The 20,831-nt window shown below is 37.7% G+C and overlaps 1 long non-coding RNA gene across 1 annotated transcript in view; it reads right to left on the minus strand.

Moving 5' to 3' along the window:
* Positions 1–1,708: 1,708 nt before the first annotated feature.
* The window catches only part of LOC103671721, a 151,066-nt gene continuing 131,943 nt past the window's right edge, over positions 1,709–20,831 (minus strand). Inside the window, exon 3 of the long non-coding RNA XR_571037.1 lies at positions 1,709–1,763. This is a non-coding gene — a long non-coding RNA (uncharacterized LOC103671721). The remainder of the gene's footprint in view (positions 1,764–20,831) is intronic.

A 20,831-nucleotide genomic window follows, 5' to 3' on the forward strand; every position in this document is an offset into this window, starting at 1 on the left:
GGTCTGTTCTCTTATTACCCTGGAAGGGACTGGAATCTCCGTCAGTTATAATAATTATAATAAAAATGAATCATCTCATTTATTACAGTCTGGAGCTAAATAATCTACACATGGATTGGAGAAATTATATCTGATGCTTCCGTTTTCAAGAGAAAACTGTATCTTAATGGGGACAGGCCTCAAGGGAGGCAGTGAGACATCCTCAGTGTAAACAATCAGGCATAGACTAGATGACTGCTCTCGGAGATGCTGTAAAGAGCATCGTTACTCAAAGTAAAAGCAGACAGAGAAAGACAAATTCTGTATGATCTCTCTTCTATGTGTAATCTAAAAACAAAGAACTCCTAGGCACAGAGAAGGTTGGTGGTTGCCAGGGGTTGGCAAAATGAATGAAGGTGGTCAAAAGCACAAACTTTCAGTTACACGGTTAAATAAGTTCTGGGGATGTAATGGTCTTTTCCCTCTTCGGGCATTATTTGTTCCATTGGGCAGTTCTCTCAGAAGGATCTAAGATGGCCCGGACCAGCTCCCTCCTGGGGGACACACACAGTTCATTTTCTATACAGTCCTCTAAATTTGGTCCTCTGACACAGGGTGCTTCTGCCTGATTCTCTTCTAGAGACAAATTTTGGGCTATAGTTTTGTCTTGGCACATTCCTCCGAAAAACTCTAAGAGACATATGTTGATTATTCTGATTGTTTCTCTAAAGTTCTTTACATGCTCTCCCCTCCTATATGGGTAAGGAAAAGGGTTGCAGAAATGCACCTGTCAATAAGTCTCTCCCCAAGAAAGCCTTATCATCTAAAAAAGTTTCCCTTCTCAACCTCCTCAGCCTTAAGAGATTTTAATATCTGAATGTACCTTTGGGTAGATATTAAGATCTCAAAACTGAGAACTCAAATTTGAGGACTTCCTTGGCCAGCCGATCTATCGTCTTTGCTTTGTATTACTCTCAGTCTTTGGGACCTTTAGCCCTAAATAAAATACCAGGAGTCCCATTTTGTCATTCCTATTTTATACTGTTGCAGCAGTAGTTCTTCTTGCTGCCTGCCAGAGAACACCACAACCTTTCCCTGAGTCAGACTATTACTGATTAGTATTTGGGATGAAGAGGTGCCTTCCAGAAATGCTGCTGTCCACATTCCAATCAACTCTTATGTAAGTTTAATCTACCTCTCAATGATACAGGACTCAGTTAAGCCTCTAGCACTGGTGTCTTAGACACCTCGGAGGATGATAAAAACATAAGGAGAAAGCCATCCTAGAGTAGATATAAACCCAACCAAGAGTGGATGTAAATGGAATCAGCTTGTGACTATCCATATATATTTATGTAATATATTTAGCACGTAGCATATGGCTGGCATATAGTAGATACTCAATACATTACAGTTCTCTTCTCTACTGAACCTCATTTTTCAAATGAAGAAAACAATTTAAAAATTTTGCCCATTTCCCCCCCTCTGGAGAGAAAAATCATGAGAAAATGCAAATACAAAAGCATCGTATCATCTCTGTGTCTGTAGGTATATTCCACCCAGAAATATTTCATGAAATTAATTATCTCATGGAATGGATTAAGTGCTAACTTTGAAAACAGGGTGAAATCTGTATTTACTTCAATCATGTGAAGAATGCATAGATGAGAATATATTCATTTAACACCAGAAAAATAAGATGAAAGGTAACAGGTCTTACCCAGAGTCAAGCAAATCAGAGGCAGAGGGCTTAGTCAGTTCTTCCAGGTCTCCTCGATCCAGCACTAGATAAAACAATGAGGGAAGCATGATAAGACAGTCTTCATTCCAACTTTAGGAGAAAGGCCAGGAGTTAGGGTTGATGCCCTGGTGATCCACTCTCCTTCTGATAAACACTGTTATCCATCATGACACCCATGAGCATAACTCATGACTGTGAGACAACAATGCAATCTGTTTTCATCAAAGAAAGAAAGAAAAGATTGTCAGGGATTTATACATAACTTAGTATAGCAAGACATTTGTTGGGCTTTTGCAGCAATGACATTTTACTTATAAACAGTTTAGAGGAAGAATATTTATGGCCCTTGGACCTCTCCCACTGGCCCTGAAAGAAATTGGATTTCCAACCAAATCCATTTACAAGGAGAGAGCTATTCATTCTAATAAAACCACGTGGTAAGTACATTAAGTAGGAAAAAAATGTCTTTTGATGAACAGAGACATTATACCCACAGGAGTGGCAGCAGCCTCAGTGAAAGTTAAGCTTGGCTGCTTCTGGTCTCACTTGAAATTTTTCCAGCTCTTAAAGCATGGCAACACTACAACAGACTGCTTCAGAGTTGCAGAAGTTCATTTAAGCAATAGGCCCAATTTCAGCCTTGATACTAAGGGGCATGAGCTGATGTATGAAGAAGAAAAATGCCATGGACCCCTTAAGAGGAACTTCAACTTCTAATCTACATATTTATAGCCCTAGCACCAAAATTAACAAGAAAATGATACCAAAAGGTAAGAAATATGATATTTACCTTTGAGAAATATTTTATATATTTGGAGAGAAAAGGCCAGTACATGCAATGTAGAACATTATAAAATTAAACACAATTGGAAGACTGCCACGGTGCCCGGCTGGCTCAGTCAGTAAAACACGTGACTCTTGATATGGGGGTTCTGAGTTCGAGCCCCATGTTGGGTTCAGAGATTCCTTAACAATAAAATCTTTTTTTAAAAAAAGCAGGCTATCAACTATTAGGGTAATTTGGGCAAGTTCAGGTGAACTCCTTTATAGCACAGCAGTGAGAACTGTGAAAAGAATATAAATTCAAAAGTTTGAAGGAAATATGGACTGAGCTGAGAAATTGACAAGTGAGAAAAAAAGAGGATACCAATGATGACATCCTTGTTCCCGATTTAACAGAGTTCATGAATGGCAGAGATATTCACTGAGATGTGGAAAACCGAAGAATTAGGAGGACATACGATGGCTTAGTTTAGATGTGCTGAGTTTGAATGTTCCATGGGGCATTCCAAAAAATCCAGCAATGGTTTGTAACATATATGAGGTCCAGTGGGCATATGTATGCTAGAGGCAAAGAGCTTACAGTTGCTAAGGAATTAAGATTAGCTTTAAAAATTTAAGTCTTTGCTTTTTATTTTTCAAATTATATAATCTCTTACAACTGCACCAAGTTTTAAACTTGTTTTTAAAGAAAGATGTGTTATATTTCACAATACACAGAATAAGTACAGCAATAATTCATATATTGCTTAAGGAGAGGCATTCTCAATTATACTTAATTGTCCAATCATCTGTAAATTTTTCCTTAAGTTCATTTTTAGTTATCTCTGGCAATGCTTCTGGAATAAAGTCCCTAGAAGGAATGAAAACTGGCCAGATAGCATATAAATCTAGGTTTTCCAACTTGGGAAAGCTAAAGAAATATTTGGCAAGATTCAGTTTATTGTGCCTGCTGACTTAAGGGCTATTGTGCTCTGGACCTGGGATCACAAATCCAAGTACTAGTCAGTGGAGAATAGGTAGTGATATTTCTGTTGGGTGAGCCACAAGCAGCACCAGAAGCAAAGAATATAAATCAAACAAAGAAATAAGCAACACACACACACACACACACACACACTCACACACAGATTTCAGCCTTCAGTGACTCGGTTGTAAATGGTCATGGAAAGTTCCAACTAAGCTTGGAGAAGAGGGTGAAAAGAAATCATACATCAGGCAGAAAATGGGACTATGAGAGTACATGGCAAGAAGTAGTTGCTTCTTTGTCTTGTACAAAAGTCCTTCAATTTCCCTAGGTGCTAGAAACCAAAACCAGTATCCCCGCTAATCAGCAAAATGAAAGAGCAAGTCTATATGTGAGAATTTAAGAGAAAATTCCAGTTTTTCTCTGTAAATATAAGCAGTTGATGAACTAGATCAAGCAGAATGAGTTGGGGGGGGTACTAAGTATCTTGAGGAATACCAACATATAAGACGTGGACAGAAAATAAGATGCCTGAAAAGGTATTCCAGAAGGAGATAAAAGGACTTAACTGAAATTAAAATAATAAAATGCTGGTTAATAAGAAACTTTAGGGGACCCAATCTAATTGATGGATAAGAGTGCTATGTTATTAAAATATTATTTGTATATAATTAATGCAACAAGACCGTAACTTGGTGTGTGATGAAGGATGAAATTGGAAGGCTGTGTGTGCAGAAAAGAATTTAAAAGGACAAGATGAATCTATCTTATCTCAAAAGGAAAGAAGAGAAACAGAGGTTCCTCCACGTCTGGGGATATGGGAGAAATATTTTTTTTTTTACTGTGTATTTATTTATTTATTTATTTATTTATTTATTTATGAGAGAGAATGCATGTGTGAAAGAGAGTGGTTGGGGAGGGGCAGATGGGGAGGGAAGAGAGAACCATAAGCAGGCTCTATGCCCAGCCCAAGCCCTATGTGGGGCGATCACAGGACCCTGAGATCATGACTGGAGCAGAAATCAAGAGTCAGATGTTTAACTGACCAAGCCACCCAGGTGCCCCCAGAAAAACATTTTTTAACTTGGGTGCTTGGCTATAACAAAGCTTAGATGCTAGCTCAATGAATCTAGAAGTGTTGGTACCAAGGGAAATGGGAGATGTTTGTGCTACACAACAAGGAAGTGAGAAAGAATACTTGACAACAATTAAGACTCTTGAAGATTGATGTGAGTTATGCTGGGAGTAAGGATGGAACTTTTTTTATTACTCAAATTCAATTCGTCAACACACAGTAGTACATCATTAGTTTCAAATGTAGCATTCAACAATTCACCCACTGCGATAACACCCAGTGCTCATCACATCACATGCCCTCCTTAATGCCCATCACCCAGTTACTCCATCGCCCCACCCACTTCCCCTTCAGCAGGATGGAATTTCATTCCTCTCCTAATGGAAAAGTAAGGAGGCCATTGGCCAATGCAAAATGTTCAGATATGGGTCAATATGTTTTTCTATGAGGTCTCTATAGGCTGATAAAGCAACATAACCCTGTGTTCTGGGGAAGAGGATGGAATCATTGAATTTGGATACCCATTTCTATCCACACTCAGTGATACCATATAGACTAGAAAAATAAATGGATAAAGTGACCCGGTGGGCGAAAATGGCATTCAAAATATTTCTTAGCCTATAGGTCATGGACCCCACCCAACCAGTTAGAAAAGGCCAATAAGAATACACACAAGCCATGAATAATTGCTACACCCATGCCAGTGGGAACCAGCAGAATTTCTACCCTGCCTTTGAATTTGATCGTCTCCTCAAGGTCACTATGAGTGTACGAGACTGTTAATATGCTTCTAAGGGAGCTTCTGCTCCTAAGGAAGCTAAGTAAACCCTGCTACCATATTATTTAGTCTATTAATATCCTTTGTAAACCTTATGTTAATAAGATTTTACAATGGTAGAATTCTTCCCAGCTCAACGACAATGAACCTGCTGCCAGGTCCTGCCAAATACACCTCTGAAACTTTTGATCATTCCTTATATTTTTATTTGCATTTTACCCACTGTCATTACTGCCCTGGACTTTTCTACACATATCCACCTGATTTTTCTTTTTTTTTTTTTAATATTTTATTTATTTATTTGAGAGAGAGAGAGACAGCGAGACAGGGAACACAAGCAGGGGGAGCAGGAGAGGGTGAAGCAGGCTTCCCGCCGAGCAAGGATCCCAATGAGGCTTGATCTCAGGACTCCAGGATCATGACCTGAGCTGAAGGCAGACGCTTAACGACTGAGCCACCCAGGTGCCTCCCACCTGATTTTTCTATCTACTTTTCTTATCTCTTCCATCCATTCTTCACATAGCCACCAGAAAAGAGTGCTAAAATTATTAGTGATCTGCATTAAAAAAATAGCAACTACTCACTTTCTAAAAAATAAAATGCACATTCTCTTCGTGGTACTCAAAACTTATTTCAAATTGGTCCAACCTTCCTTTTCACATGCAACCTTTATTGCTACCCCATTCTCCATCACCTCAATGCCCCATCATCTTTTCCAGTTTGAGAGCTGGATAGATTCCAGCTCTCCAAAGACTACTTTGCTTATACATTCATGCAATCTTGATGTTCGCTGGTGTCTCCCTGACCTTAGATATTATTAAAGCTTCATGACAGTTTGAAGGTATTTACTTCCCCTTTCTGTAAAAAGATCATACCTTCCTGCCACACAGACATCAGGCTTGACTGTGTGATTTGTTTGCCCAATGAATGTGAACAGAGGTAATATTTCTTTGCAGGAGCTTTAGGAGCCATGACATAATTCAGACACCACTCTTTGTCTTTTGCCATGAAACTAGCATGGCCCGATTAGGGGTTGCTCCCTTAGCTTAGAGGCCAGAATATAACTGTGTGGAACACCGCTGCGGTGGAACCACACACAACATGAACCATAGGCTAGACTGATTTTGCAAATTACACAGCCAAAGCAGACCAATGAAGCGATCTCCTTAAATAGGGACCAACTATCGGTCCCTGGGCTGTGGCAATTCCAAGTCTTCCTTAGGTTCTCACCGCCTTCCTTACTCTTACATAGTCTTTTCTGCCTTCACTTCAGTGAGTGCGACCTGGATTCTGGCCCATGTAAAACCTCGTCCAGCCCCTTCATTGTTCTCTGGGACAAATATAATCATACTCAGTAGTCCATGAGTTTGGAAAAACATTCAGGAATATTTGGATGGCTGAGAGACTGGATCACATCCCACAGTGCACAGTCTTCTGTTAACACTGTCTCATCTCCTCATACTGCACAGCCTTCCAAACTCTTGCTGCAACCCAGGACCCTCTCCACCCTCCACACTGCTCCCCTGGGACAGTGAGCACCATGTTCCCATGGCATCTCTGACTGGGCATAGCCCAACAGAACAGCCTGTTTTCTCCCCAGATCTATTCCCATCATTTATTTAAACCAAAATTTCATTTGTTATGAAATTATATTTTAATGCTATCACCACTAATGTCCCACCCTTGGAGATAATACCTAACATCCTTTCAGACTTTCCCATTGTAAAAGCACTTTCGAGTCCATTATCTTATCATATCATCTCTATTTGCCCTCAATCTCTGTGAAGGCAAGTGCCATGATGTGTATATTAGATGGAGTCTGTAGCTCTCAGCACAGTACCCACCACATGGTGGACACTCAGTCAGTATCTGTGGGTGAATGATGAATAAATGAAAGCAAGAACATAGCTATTATGTGACAAGTCAAGGATCATATCTTCTAAGGGACAGAACTGAGATTTCAGGTCATGTCTTGGATTCTAGTCCCCATGGCCTTACTGCACTGTGCTTCTCCCATGGACTTACAGCCTGTTCACTAGGGAAGGGTGCAAACAGAGGTGGAGTGCACACGATCTAATGATTTCAAAGAGAGGGTCAAAGTATCAGACACGTATTAGACTGCAAGGTTTTAAAGGTTTCTTCCCATCTGCAATTTTAATGAGAAATCTAACAATACTCTAAGAGTTGCTTATAGGTATCTGCAAAATGGAATTTGTCCTCTAGAGTTTATTTTGTTTACATATATGAAACTGTGAGAATGCAGATCATATAAATTCAGTATATCTGGGTGTTCCAAAGGGACAATCTAAATTGAGATGTCAAAGTCATAAATTCTACCAGCAAACACTCCCTTCCTCACTCTGCAATGATAGATGACAAGTTGTTTCTATCTGTTAAATAATTCATCCTCTTCAGTGTTTACAAGTTACAAACATAAGAAGGATTTACACTTTCATAATCACAGTAAACTCTCCATTTTGAAAGCCCAGAGTCAGTTTTTATAAATGCATAGGTTTATTCTTCCCTAGCTGCTGCTGTCACAGAGTGAATAGAATCATCATTCTCTCCTAGAAACACATAATTTGGAGTCCTACAACCTGTGTGGAGGCTCTAGCTCAACTCCTTATTGTTTGTTAGACCTGGAGCAAGGCATAAAGTTTCAGGTTTGTGATTGTCAAGTAGTATTAGTAATGAACATAAGTGAGCAAAGAGGATCAAATGAGATAACATGGTGGCTTTCAAACTCTCATCTTATAGAGATTCAAGGGTGGGGAGGGGCCAAGCCAGAGAAGCCACAGACTCCTCCTCTTCTACTGCTTAGACCAGAGAAAATCAGCTTTTAAGTTTGCAGATCTCAGCCGTGGGCCCTCAAATTCCCAGTTCAATTATTTGTTGACCCCATCAGTGGTTGCTTCCGTTATGAACACTCCCTCGCAATGGTCCAACACTGTAGAGTTCACAGAGCACATCCGTATACATTATCTCATATCTAATCCTCACCGTGATACCAGAAAATTCTCTTTCCCATGTGGATGCTGAAGGACTAAGGCCCTAACAGATTAAGTGACTTGCCATCGTTCCCAAGATGAGGCAGCATTAGCTCCCAACCAGGGAGGTGTGTTCTTCCTGTGGCTCGGGGCAGCCTTCACATTCCCGTTCTCTCTAATACATAAGATACCATCTTTAATTTGAAAACTGTTTGCCTTTTCAGATGACCTATGTTCTCACAATAAATAAGCCATATTCTCATTTTTCTTCAAAGAATGAAATTTCGGGCTTATCTTAAGGAGAAGGCGAAAGCATCAATTCAAAATCTGATATGACTTATAGCACAGCCCATGTTTCTGTTTCGAAGGCCACAAAGAACACATTGTCCCTGGAGCATGGAGATAGTCATCCCAGCCCCAGCAGAGCACACTAGGAGGGACAGTTGTCTCTATATGGAAACAATAAATGTATTGGCAACAAGTATCATCTGATGTTCTTGTTGACACTAACATATTCTTCTCATTTGAGAGGAGCAACTGTCTGGATTTTTTTTTAAGTTAACATGTTCTGTCCATCTCTCCTATAAGTCCAAATGCCAGCCCATGGATATATTGAGACATTTTCTCTACTCAACTGAATTCATTAACTCATCCATTCATCAAATGAGCAGTGGGTACCCTTCCTACGCTGGCTATGGGGCTAGGCATTGTGAATACCAAATTTATTATAATCATTTCCTGCCATCAAGATATTTGCAATCTTGCTAGGAAGAAGGGACTTGTATAAATACAAAACAGAATGAGATAAGCACATGAGAGATGTACAAAGAGTTCTAAGAATTCGGTGAGGAGAGATCACTTTGACCCAGGTTATCAGCAGCAATTTCTGGGGTGAGACAGACTGGTGCTGCAAGTTCACGTGTACAAAGACTACCAACAGGTGAAAAAGGGGGCAGAGGGGACTATTCATGTTGGAAAGAATGACAAGGCCAAGGAGACAGTCTGAAGAGTTTGAAAGCAGCAAAATATGATAGCAGAAAATGTCAGATACAGGAGCCTGGGTGGTGCAGTTGGTTGAGCAACTGACTCTTAGCTTTGGCTAAGGTCATGATCTCTGGGTTGTGGGATCAAGCCCCATATCTGGCTCCATGCTTGGGGTGGAGTCCACTTAAGGTTCTCTCTCTCTCCCTCTGCCCCTCCCCCCACTCATGCTCTCTTTCCCTCTCAAATAAATAAATCTTTAAAAAAAAAAAAAAAGAAGAAGAAGAAGAAAATGTCAGATTATAGAAGTTAAAGAGTCTGGATTTCATTTTAGCTCCAACCTGTTCATCAGCAATATCATCTGGGACAAGTTATTTGATCTTCCTTTACCTTTATTCAATCATTTCTAAAATGGAAATTTGAATAGATGTCATTATAAGAATATGGATCTTCAAACATTGTTTTGCTTGAGTTTTAAAGGGGTTAAGTTTTAAAGGTCCCTGACAAGATTTACTATTGACTGAGACAGATTCACTGACATAACTATAGGCTTCACAAAAGTTGGGCTGATATGAGTGAGCTGATAAATAACTATTTTTAAAGACCTTTTAAAAATTGGAGTTCCACAATGAAGCCAACTCTCATAAATGATAACAGAAAAGATTACACTAGTGCCCATGAAAATAATGAATTAAATGAGAGTTCAAAACCTCAAAGGCAGGGGCGCCTGGGTGGCACAGCGGTTAAGCGTCTGCCTTCGGCTCAGGGCGTGATCCCGGCGTTACGGGATCGAGTCTCACATCAGGCTCCTCCGCTATGAGCCTGCTTCTTCCTCTCCCACTCCCCCTGCTTGTGTTCCCTCTCTCGCTGACTGTCTCTATCTCTGTCGAACAAATAAATAAAATCTTTAAAAAAAAAACAAACCTCAAAGGCTTGTATTTGCATAATGTTATCCCTTTTATTGCTCTAGTGGTTGATTGGGGAGAATGAAGTTTTCTTAACTCTTTTAAGATATATGATCCATATTCCTATATTAAGAGGAAGCAGCATTTGCACTTTCATAGTAAAAATTAAATTATAAGAATTAGGATTAAAATCAAAGAAAAGTTTCCTTGTGGAAATTGACAGGCTGATTTTGAGGTGTATCTGAAAATTCAAACAGCTGAAAATAGCCAAGATGGTTTGAAGAATACTGTCTAAGAATTTACTCTAAAGGATGTCAAGATTTGTTATAAAACTACAGAAATTAATACATGTGTTCATATAAAGATGGACCAACAGACCACTGGTATACTTGAAGCATAAGCTCTGAAATCTCTTTCCCTGTCTCCACCGTCCTTCAGCCACCACTAGGGATATGGTTGTATAGCACGGTAATTAGAACACAGCTCTGAAATCAGATTCCCAGCACTAGACTCCCAGAGAGAAGCAGAACGCTCTCACAGCCTTACCTAAGGCTTGCCCTGTGACCCAGCAAAGTTCTTTGGATGTGACATTGACTCTACTTCACACTCTCAAAAACACCCTTCAAATTAGAATAGAATTGTTCTCATATAAAACAATACAATATAAAGCCCCTTACTTTGATGCAGACAATATGACCCATACAGTAAGGGGAGGTGTTGCAGGAGAGGAATTGTAATATCATCACATAGCTAATCAAAGTCTCAGCCCATTTTAGTATCCAAATTTTGATTCTTAAATAGGTGGGGTTCCTTTCTTTCTCTCTCTCTCTCTTTCTCTCCCTCTCTCTTTCTCTCCACCTCTCCCCTCACCCCCCATGGCTCTCCTCCCTGCCTCTCCTCCTCTCCCCTGCTCTCTTCCTTTTTCTCTGTCTTCTGGCTGTCTCTTCACAAAACGGTAAAATTGTCAGAGTGCTCGCTCTTTATCTTGAGAAAATGATTTCTTGGTATCCTCAAGGTTATCCTAACTATTCCGTATGGTCATCAGCTCTCCTCCCCACGTAAACTTGAATAGCAAAAGCACTCCACTTTGAGACAAACTGTTATTTCCAATATCCTCATCCAGGACAGGTTTAATGATACAAAAATGAATCTCTGGAAGTATCCTGGGAACCAATTAAAGGTGAAAATTTTAAAAGAAAACATAAATAATCGACTAAGAATTTGGAAAAAAGGAATAATAACTTGCTATTCCTTCAAGTCACAAAAAGAGAAATTTGTTCCACCACAGTGATTTAATTCAATTGCAGCATCTGGTTTCTTCTGAAATGCGTAAATAAACTTCAGAGAAAGAATAGAAGGAGGGTGTGGGATTGAGAGAAGGAGCTGATCAGAGTTGTGCCAACACCTTTGAAAACCTGCTATCACAACAGCACTGTATCCATATGACAAGTCACTATAAGCAATGAGCGACAGTGACACAAACAACTAGTGTCATCCTCATTATCCCACTTCAGGCATCTACGTCCTGTCCAGGCACAAATACTTACTGTTCCTCACATGTGCCCCAGACCATTTGCTCCATATGCTTCTTTTGTCTAAAATCTTCAACATTCCTCTTTTGCATTCATTTAAATACCAGACCCAGGCCCAGGTAACTTCATTTATTTGATTTTAAAATAGTTAACCCATTCATATGGATCAAAGCTTAAGTCTTCCTCCACTTCTGTTCCCCAGACACCAGTTACCTCCACAGAAGTGACCTGAGAGTATTTCTCTATGTGTTCTTCGATCAAGAGGGATATTTTGTAAATATGTGTGTATGTTCCCCTATTTTGCACAAACATGTCATATTGTTTGTTACTATGAGCAAGTTATTTAACTTTCTCCAAGTCTCCTCATTTGGAAAATAGGAGAAAAATAATACTACTGGAATCATAGGGTTATTTTAAGGATTACATAAGTTAGTATGCGTGTATGTGAATCTATTCTGGATAGATACTATCTACCTCAGCAAGCTAGCTCTATAAAAGAGCAAGCTCTATATAAGAATTAGATATTATCACCTTCATCTTCATCACCTTAATCATAATTTTATGTCTCCATAAAAATAAATATTATTAAACAATATATCTACTGCATCCATAATATTCCAAAATACTTTTATACACCATTTATTTGAAGATATTCTCTCATTGGGGATTTAGGGGCTTTACTGCTCTTCCCTGTTGCAATGGACATCCTCAAGAATTTTGTGTACTTGTCAATCTACCTCCTTAAAAAGAAATCTTAGGGGCGCCAGGGTGATTCAGTTGGTTAGGTGATCACTTCTTGATTTTGGCTCGGGTTATGATCTCAGGGTTGTGAGATTGAGTCCCGTGTTGGATCTCTGTGCTTGAGATCCTCTCCCTCTACCCCACCCCATCCCCACTCCCATGCTGTCACTCTCTCTAAAATAAATAAATAAATAAAGTAAATCTTTAAAAAAATTAAAAAAAGAAAAAATAATCTTAGCATCAGGGTCAATGGCAATGTTTTAATGGACTTTAAGTAGAAATTTATGGGCAAAAACACAACATGAATAGATGCAAGAACTTCCTCTCCAACCTCAAACCACCAGAAATAGATTTTTTAATTGCTCAAATAAAAAGGGGGGAATTTTCTAGGCCCCAGGAAGGAATAAGAAACACTTAGATGCTTTGGCGACCAGTGCTTGGAGCTGTAGAGTTCAATGGGGGACTGGAATCTGAAACACACATTAGGAACTAAAGCTTTAACTTCTACATGGAAGCTAGAATTGGGTCAGAGATCCCACATGTTAGAGGAATCCAGCAGGGAACACCATCTGAACTGAAAAATACCTGCTTATTTCCCTAGATCCCAGAAAAGAAGAAAGTTGCTTATTCCAGGCTGTTATTGAAAAGAGAATCAACACCAGAAATCCAAAACCTAGCTTTGCTCTCCAGTTTATATTAACTGAATATTTCAAAAAATCTGGAGTTAAGAACCTAGCCTAAAAGCTGGTTAATAGTGGCGAATCCCATGAAACTTGTGCAAAGTCATTTAGGAGATCTTCCAATAGGAAGGCTTCTAATGACCAAAGCATCTATGGAAATTCTATGAAGTATCTATAATATTAGTTATGAAAAAGTGTAATGCCAAAGACAGCCTGTGGATTGAACAAAAGGAAGCATTCTCACTGTAGAATTGGAGATAACAAAACTTTAAAATAAGTATATGTGAAATGTTCAAGGTAATAAAGAATAGGTAAATATTCAAAAGACCAAGTAAAAGATTATAAAACAAAAGAAATCAAGTAAAAACTTATAATTTAAAAATAAACTCATTAGGAGAATTAAACAATACAGGGCAGGAATCATGAATTTGGAAGGCATATCTGAAAAAAAAATAACAAAACCACAGTATTAAAAATTAAAGATGGGAGAAAAATGTGAGAAAGAAATTAAGAACATGAAGAATGGGTGTAATTTCTAACACAACTTTAAAATGAGTTCCAGAAATAAAGAAAATAGGAGAGAGGCAATATGAAGAAATTTGAAAAAATAATGGTTGTAACTAAAGGAAAACCTGAGTGTTCAGATTTAAAAGGCAGAGTACAAAACAGTAGAAACCGCACAAATATACCTCTCTGTATATTTAGTGAAATGTCAAGTCTCACAGATAAATAGAAAAGTTTTAAAGCTATCAAAGGGTAAAAAATATTTACCTGCAAAAGAATAATAATCTGGAAGACAATAGATTTATCAACAGCGACCATTAATGTGCAGAAAAATTTTTTAAAATACTTTAATAATTGAGAGAAAATAACTACCAGTCATTTTTACACACATACTTACACATATATATACACAAGGAGACAAAATTAAAGATAAACTTTAAAAAATTGTGTCACCCAAGACTAAGAGCATTTATTTTTCAAAGGTTCCACTGAAATAATCAATAAAGGCTGTATTTTAAAAATCCAGAGAGGAGAAAAGGAATATAAGAAGCAATGATGTACAAAGATGTAAGTAAAAATATTTGGCAAGCCTAATTGTTACTGTGAGTTTAAAAATATATTGTGGATATTAAAGGAAAACATAAGGACTTCCAGTTTCCAATTCTGCACGTAAGGAGCTTAGAAGTTGCCACTCCAACCTAACAAGTAAAAAGCTGAACAGATTGAAAAGTCAACAACTCTTCTTGGATACAAAAGAAAGGGCAGGACACAGGGCAAACCACTGCTCCCAAGATTGTAGAAGGCAAATAAAGGGAGCCATGGCTTACCAAAGTCGAGACTCAGGAGTGCAAACCAGTGTGAGAACTGGTTGGGGAAGAAAACCTGAACTGTAATTAATGAATTGTTGGAGGCTCAGCGTAGAAAACTCTGACAGTCAAAAACTTCTAGAAGGACCCAGTCATATGGAGGACCCACAATATTGTGAGATTTACTTCCAGGAACTCAACCAGGTTTCCAAAGTAAATATCAGAGAAAAAAATTCCCTTCTGATTCTGGGACCATTTTTAAATATATCACAGCCCACTGTTTTTAACAGTCCTTGCCCTCAAGGGAAAGTAACCAGAGCCTAACCTGCTGGGGTTATATCAGAGCCTAACTGATCTGGAGAAAGAAAATGGCCAAATCCAGTCCCCTTTATCTTTCCATATGGAAAAAGGAAAATACTCGAGTCCAACTCACTCCAGCTATCCTGTCAACTAAAGGAGGAGAGAAGAAAAAAAAATTGGGAAACATGTGTTAAGTTTAGAGTCCAGAGGCACAGGCTTACTAAAAGACTGAGACCTAATCATAAGGTTATAAAACACTTTCCCTGCTCCCACACTTCAGCACCACATTACCAAAGACCTATTTACAGCAGTTACTTTGAACCAGTACCTCACATCAGGTTACCAAGAAAAAAGTACAGGGCATACCAAAAGGCAAAAAACACAGTGTGAAGAGACAGAGAAAGCATGAGGACAGGCATGGCCAGGATGTTGGAATTATCAGACCAAGAACTTAAAACAACCATTATTAATATGCTAAGGGCTCAAATGGATAAGTAAAGAGCATGACAGAACAGATGCACAATGTAAATGGAAAGCTGAAAATCCTAAGAAAGAACCAAAAAGAAATGTTACAGGTAGAAAACACTATAACAGAAATGAAGAATGTCTTTGACTGACTTCATAGTAGACTGGCTACAGATGAAGAAAGAATTTCTGAGCTTGAGAATATATCAATAGAAACTTCAAAAACTAAAAACCAAAGAGAATAATACCAAAACAATAAAAAAAGAAGAAGAACAGAATGCCCAAAGACTGTGAAACAATTAGTTTGTAATTAACACGTATAATGGGGATATCAGAAGGGGAAGGAAAATTTGAAACAATAATGACTGAGAATTTCCCCAAATTAATATCAGACACCAAGTCATAGATCCAGGAAGCTGAGACTACACCACGCAGAACAAATGCCAAACAAACAAAACACAAACTACACATAGGCATATCATTTTCAAACTACACAAAATCAAAGATTTTTTTAAAAAATCTTGCAAGAAGCCAAAGAGGGGGAAAATAAACCTCACAAAATAACAAAGATAAAAATTACTCTGACTTCTTCTCAGAAACCATGCAAGCAAGAAGAGTGGAGTGAGGTATTTAAAGTGTTGAGAGAGAGAGAGAGAGGAAATGACCAACCTATACTTCTGTACTTTGCAAAATTATACCACCAAAGTGAAGGAGAAATAAAGCATTTCTCAGACAAACAAAAATGGACAGAATTTGTTGCTAGCAGACGAACCTTGCAAGAAATGTTAAAAGAAGTTGTTTAGAGAGAAGGAAAATAATATAGGTCAGAAATTCAGATCTATATAAAGAAAAGAAGACCACCAAAGAAGGAATAAGTGAAGGTAAAACAAAAATGTGTATTTTTCTTACTCTTAATCATCTACCAGATAACAGTTTGTTCAAAATAATAAAAGCAACATTGTATTTGATTATATATGCTTATGAATATATATGATTATATACAATTATATATAATTTTATAAATATATTTACATGTTTATATATTATATATAATTCAAATATGAAATTATTTAATTGAATATTAAAATTTAATTAAATATTAAATAGATATAAAAATGTGCACATTTTATATATACAAAATTTTTTTGCTTTGAGTGGAACTACCACAGGCTTGGAGAAGATTCTCAGTGACAATGGACTCAATGGGCCCAAGCGTTCCTTACCCTGAATTGTGTGCAAAATCAGATGCACACAATTAAAGAGCACAGGGGAAGCTCCTGATAGCTAGAAATCCAATAGGTCTCACCTGTCTAGGTAGAAAATAGCCTAGAGCAGATAGTTTCTGGTAGAATGTACTCCTCTCCCTTCCCTTCTACCTGCCAGTTAATAGACATGAGGGAAATTTGATTCTTTATATAACTCTTCAGATTTGTGTTTGCAAACATTAAACATTTAACCAAAAACAACCATACCACTCTCCCCAGCTTCCTGGCAGAAGCAGGATCTAGAAGAATAGGGTTTTAGATATGGGCTTATACATGCTTATATATAAATAAATTGAGTGACAGCAATGACATAAGAGACAGGAGAGAAGAATTAGGACTATTTTGTTATTGCTAAGGTACTCACACTATGTGTAAAGTGGTACAGTATTATGTGAAAGTGGACTTGGATTAGATGTAAATGCATACTACAGACTCAGCACAACCACTAAAACACATGTAAAAAAAAAAGTGTAAAAGAAGTATAATGAATATCCTAAGAAATTTTAAAAAATGAAATCATATAAAGTGCTCAATTAAAACCACAAAAGTCAAGGGGTGCCTGGGTGGCACAGCAGTTAAGCGTCTGCCTTCGGCTCAGGGCGTGATCCCAGCGTTCTGGGATCGAGCCCCACATCAGGCTCTTCCGCTATGAGCCTGCTTCTTCCTCTCCCATTCCCCCTGCTTGTGTTCCCTCTCTCGCTGGCTGTCTCTATCACTGTCGAATAAATAAATAAAATCTTTAAAAAAAAAAAAACAAAAAACCACAAAAGTCAGGAAAAAGTGGAAGATAAAAATAGGAGCAAAGAATATGAGCAACAAACAAAAAAAGTAGTAAGTATGGTAAATATTAACACAGCTATATCAATTATCACTTTGAATATCAATGGTCTAAATGTATCAATTAAAGACAGAGATTGTTAGAATGGATCAAAAAACATGACCCAACCATATGCTGTCCACAAAAATTCACTTTAAATATAAAGACATATATAAATTAAAAGTAACTGCATGGAGAAAATTCACCACAGTAACACCAATCAGAAGGAAATAAGAATAGCTATACTAATTTCAGATATGGCAGACTTCAAAGCAAAAAAATCTACAAGGGATAAAGAAGGACATTACATGATGATAAAGAGTTCTCCAATAAAACACAGCAACCCTTAATGTGTATGCACCTGAGAACAGAGCATCACACGACATAATGTAAAAATAATAGAACTTCTAGGAGAAATAGATCTACTATCATAGTTGAAGACTTCAACACTCACTATCAGAAATGGACAGATCCAGTAGACAGAAAATCAGAAAGAACATAGTTGAACTCAACAAATCATCAATTAACTAGATATAATCAACATTTCTAGACTACTTCCTCCAACAACAGAAAAATAAACATTCTTCTCAAGCTCACATGGAACATTCACCAAGGTAGACTACATTCTGGGCCACAAAACACACCTTAAGAAGTTTAAAAGAATAAAAATCACACAATGTCTGCTCTCAGACCACAGTGGAATTAAAATAAATCAATAACAGAAAGATAAATGGAAAATTCCAAAATACATAGAGATTAAACAACACGCTTTTTTTTTAAGATTTTATTTATTTATTTGACACAGAGAGAGGCAGCGGGAGAGAGGGAACACAAGCAGGGAGAGTGGGAGAGGGAGAAGCAGGCTTCCCACTGAGCAGGGAGCCCGATGCAGGTCTCCATCCCAGAACGCTGGGATGATGACCTGAGCCAAAGGCAGACACTTAACGACTGAGCCACCCAGATGCCCTGAGATTAAATAACACACTTCTAAAAGACACAGAGGTCAAAGAAAACACTCAAGAGAATTTAAATATATTTATTTTTTAACTAAATGAAAATGAAATCACAATGCAATAAATAAATAAATAAATAAATAAATAAATAAATAAAATCTTTAAAAAATATACTTGGAAGCTACTGAGACGTCTTTCAGTAAGTGAATGGATAAATAAACACCAAGATACAGCCAGATAATGGAATATTATCTAGCACTAAAAAGAGATGAACTATCAAGCTATAAAAAAAATAGAGAAACTTTAAATGTATATTACTAAGTGAAAGAAGCTAATCTGAAAATGCTATATCCTATATGATTCCAACTATGACATTCTGTAAAAGGCAAAACTACGGAGACAGTAAAAAGATTATATTTGTCAGGGGCGCCTGGGTGGCACAGCGGTTAAGCGTCTGCCTTCGGCTCAGGGCGTGATCCCGGCATTACGGGATCGAGCCCCACATCAGGCTCCTCCACTATGAGCCTGCTTCTTCCTCTCCCACTCCCCCTGCTTGTGTTTCCTCTCTCGCTGGCTGTCTCTCTCTCTGTCGAACAAATAAATAAAATCTTTAAAAAAAAAAAAAAAAAGATTATATTTGTCAAAACCCATAAAATATACAATACCAGAATTTAGATGGATTTTAGGTGATTATGACATGTCAATATATGTCATCAATTGTAACAAGTGTATCACTCTGGGGGATACTGATAATGGGTAAGGTTATATATGTGGGGTAGGGGCAGTGAGTTTATGGGAAGTCCCCTTAACTTCCTCTCAATTTTCATTGTCAACCTGCTCTGAAAAAAAATTAGGTCTTAAAAAATATATAATAAATTTAAAAATAAAATGAAGGATTGTCTGTGGGCATATGTGTGCAGGGATGGGGGAAATTATGGAGATGGAATCTTCTGAGAAATATGAAAATGTATTGAGTTTCATTGTTCAGAAGAGTGTAAAAACACAATAATCCATTTTATTGTATATGTATATTTTGGATTTTGATTAAAATATAAAATCATGTTTATTTGGCAGAGTAACCACTAACTAAATAGAAATGGAACCTTTAGGGGTGCCTGGGTGACTCAGTCGGTTAACCGTTGGACTCTTAATTTCAGCTTAGGTCTTGATATCTGAGCCCTGCATCCGGCTCCATGTTCAGCAGGGAATCTGCTTAAGATTCTCTCCCTCTCCCACTGCTCCTCACCTTCTTTTCTCTCTCTCTCTCTTTCTCTTCCTTTCTCAAATAAGTAAATAAATCTTTTAAAAAAGAAATGGTACCTCTATTTATAACCTCTAAACTAGTAAAGGTCAAACGAGTACTAATAAAAAATCTATTATTCCAAAATAAAACAAGACTGGAGAAAAAAAATCAACAAAGCATGAGACACACAGAAATCACAAATATATATATAAATATGCTAGTAATCACAATAAATATAAATAGGTTAAAAATATCCATTAAAAGAAAGACTGTCACCTTTAGATAGAATGGACTAGTCAATAGTAAACCATTGCTCTCTCCTAGAACAATTTTAAAATCCAGGTTATGAATGAATGAATGAATGAATGAATGAATAAACAAACAAATAACTTGCAGACTGTTATAGATACAAATGAGCCAAAAATGGCCTCTATGTATTGGCCCCTAGGCTATTTATTTCTTCACTACAGGCTAAGACCCATTAGCTCAAAAGCCTAATTGCTCCAAACTCCATTTTTTACGCATCCACTAATTTTTAAAATGGTCGAAATAACCAGATTTTCAGTCCTTTAGAGCTGCATATTTTGAATACCCCCTAAACGCCTCCCTGGACAGTTACTACCCACTGATAACAGAGCCTATGTAGTTATAAGGCCCCAAGCTATCTTTTGGAGTTCTCTGACCCAGAGACTCCCCACCTACTCTAAGCCTCCTCTCCAGTTCTTCTGTCCCCTCAGAGTTCTGTTGCCCTCTTCCCCTTCTGGATGGTGACACCCATGCTATAAGCCTCTGGATGTGCTCATACTGTGAGGGACTTCCCATCTCATGTCACCCTGTCCAAGGCCACCAAAAAAGGCTGTTGTATGTTACTACTAAACTAGTGGTAGGCCCAGACTTACCCTAAGGGTTCACACTGAGACCAGTCCCTGATTAAACTAAAGCAATGACCTATCACTATTTACTATTTAAAAGAACGGCAAGCTCATTTTTGAAGAAATAATCTCTAAATAGTCTCAGTATACAACTTGTGTCATTCAATCATAAAGTAACAAACATACCAAAAGAAAAGACTATATAACTGAAATCCATGAAAAAACAATAGAAACAGATACACAACTGATAATGATATTATAATTACCTCATAAAGATTTCAAAATTAAAAAAAAAACTAGATAAAATAGTGGAGTATTTACCCAAAAATTCTAATCTTTAGGAAAGAACCAAATGAAAGTTCCTCCAATGACAATTCCCACATCTGAAATTAGGTTAGATGCAATATATGTGTAAACTAGAAGCCCAGAAGGATGGGACAGAAAGAATGGGGAAGAAGCA

This window comes from Ursus maritimus, unplaced genomic scaffold (assembly GCF_017311325.1).
Source record: "Ursus maritimus isolate PB19 unplaced genomic scaffold, ASM1731132v1 scaffold_6, whole genome shotgun sequence".
NCBI classification, from domain to species: Eukaryota; Metazoa; Chordata; class Mammalia; order Carnivora; family Ursidae; genus Ursus; species Ursus maritimus.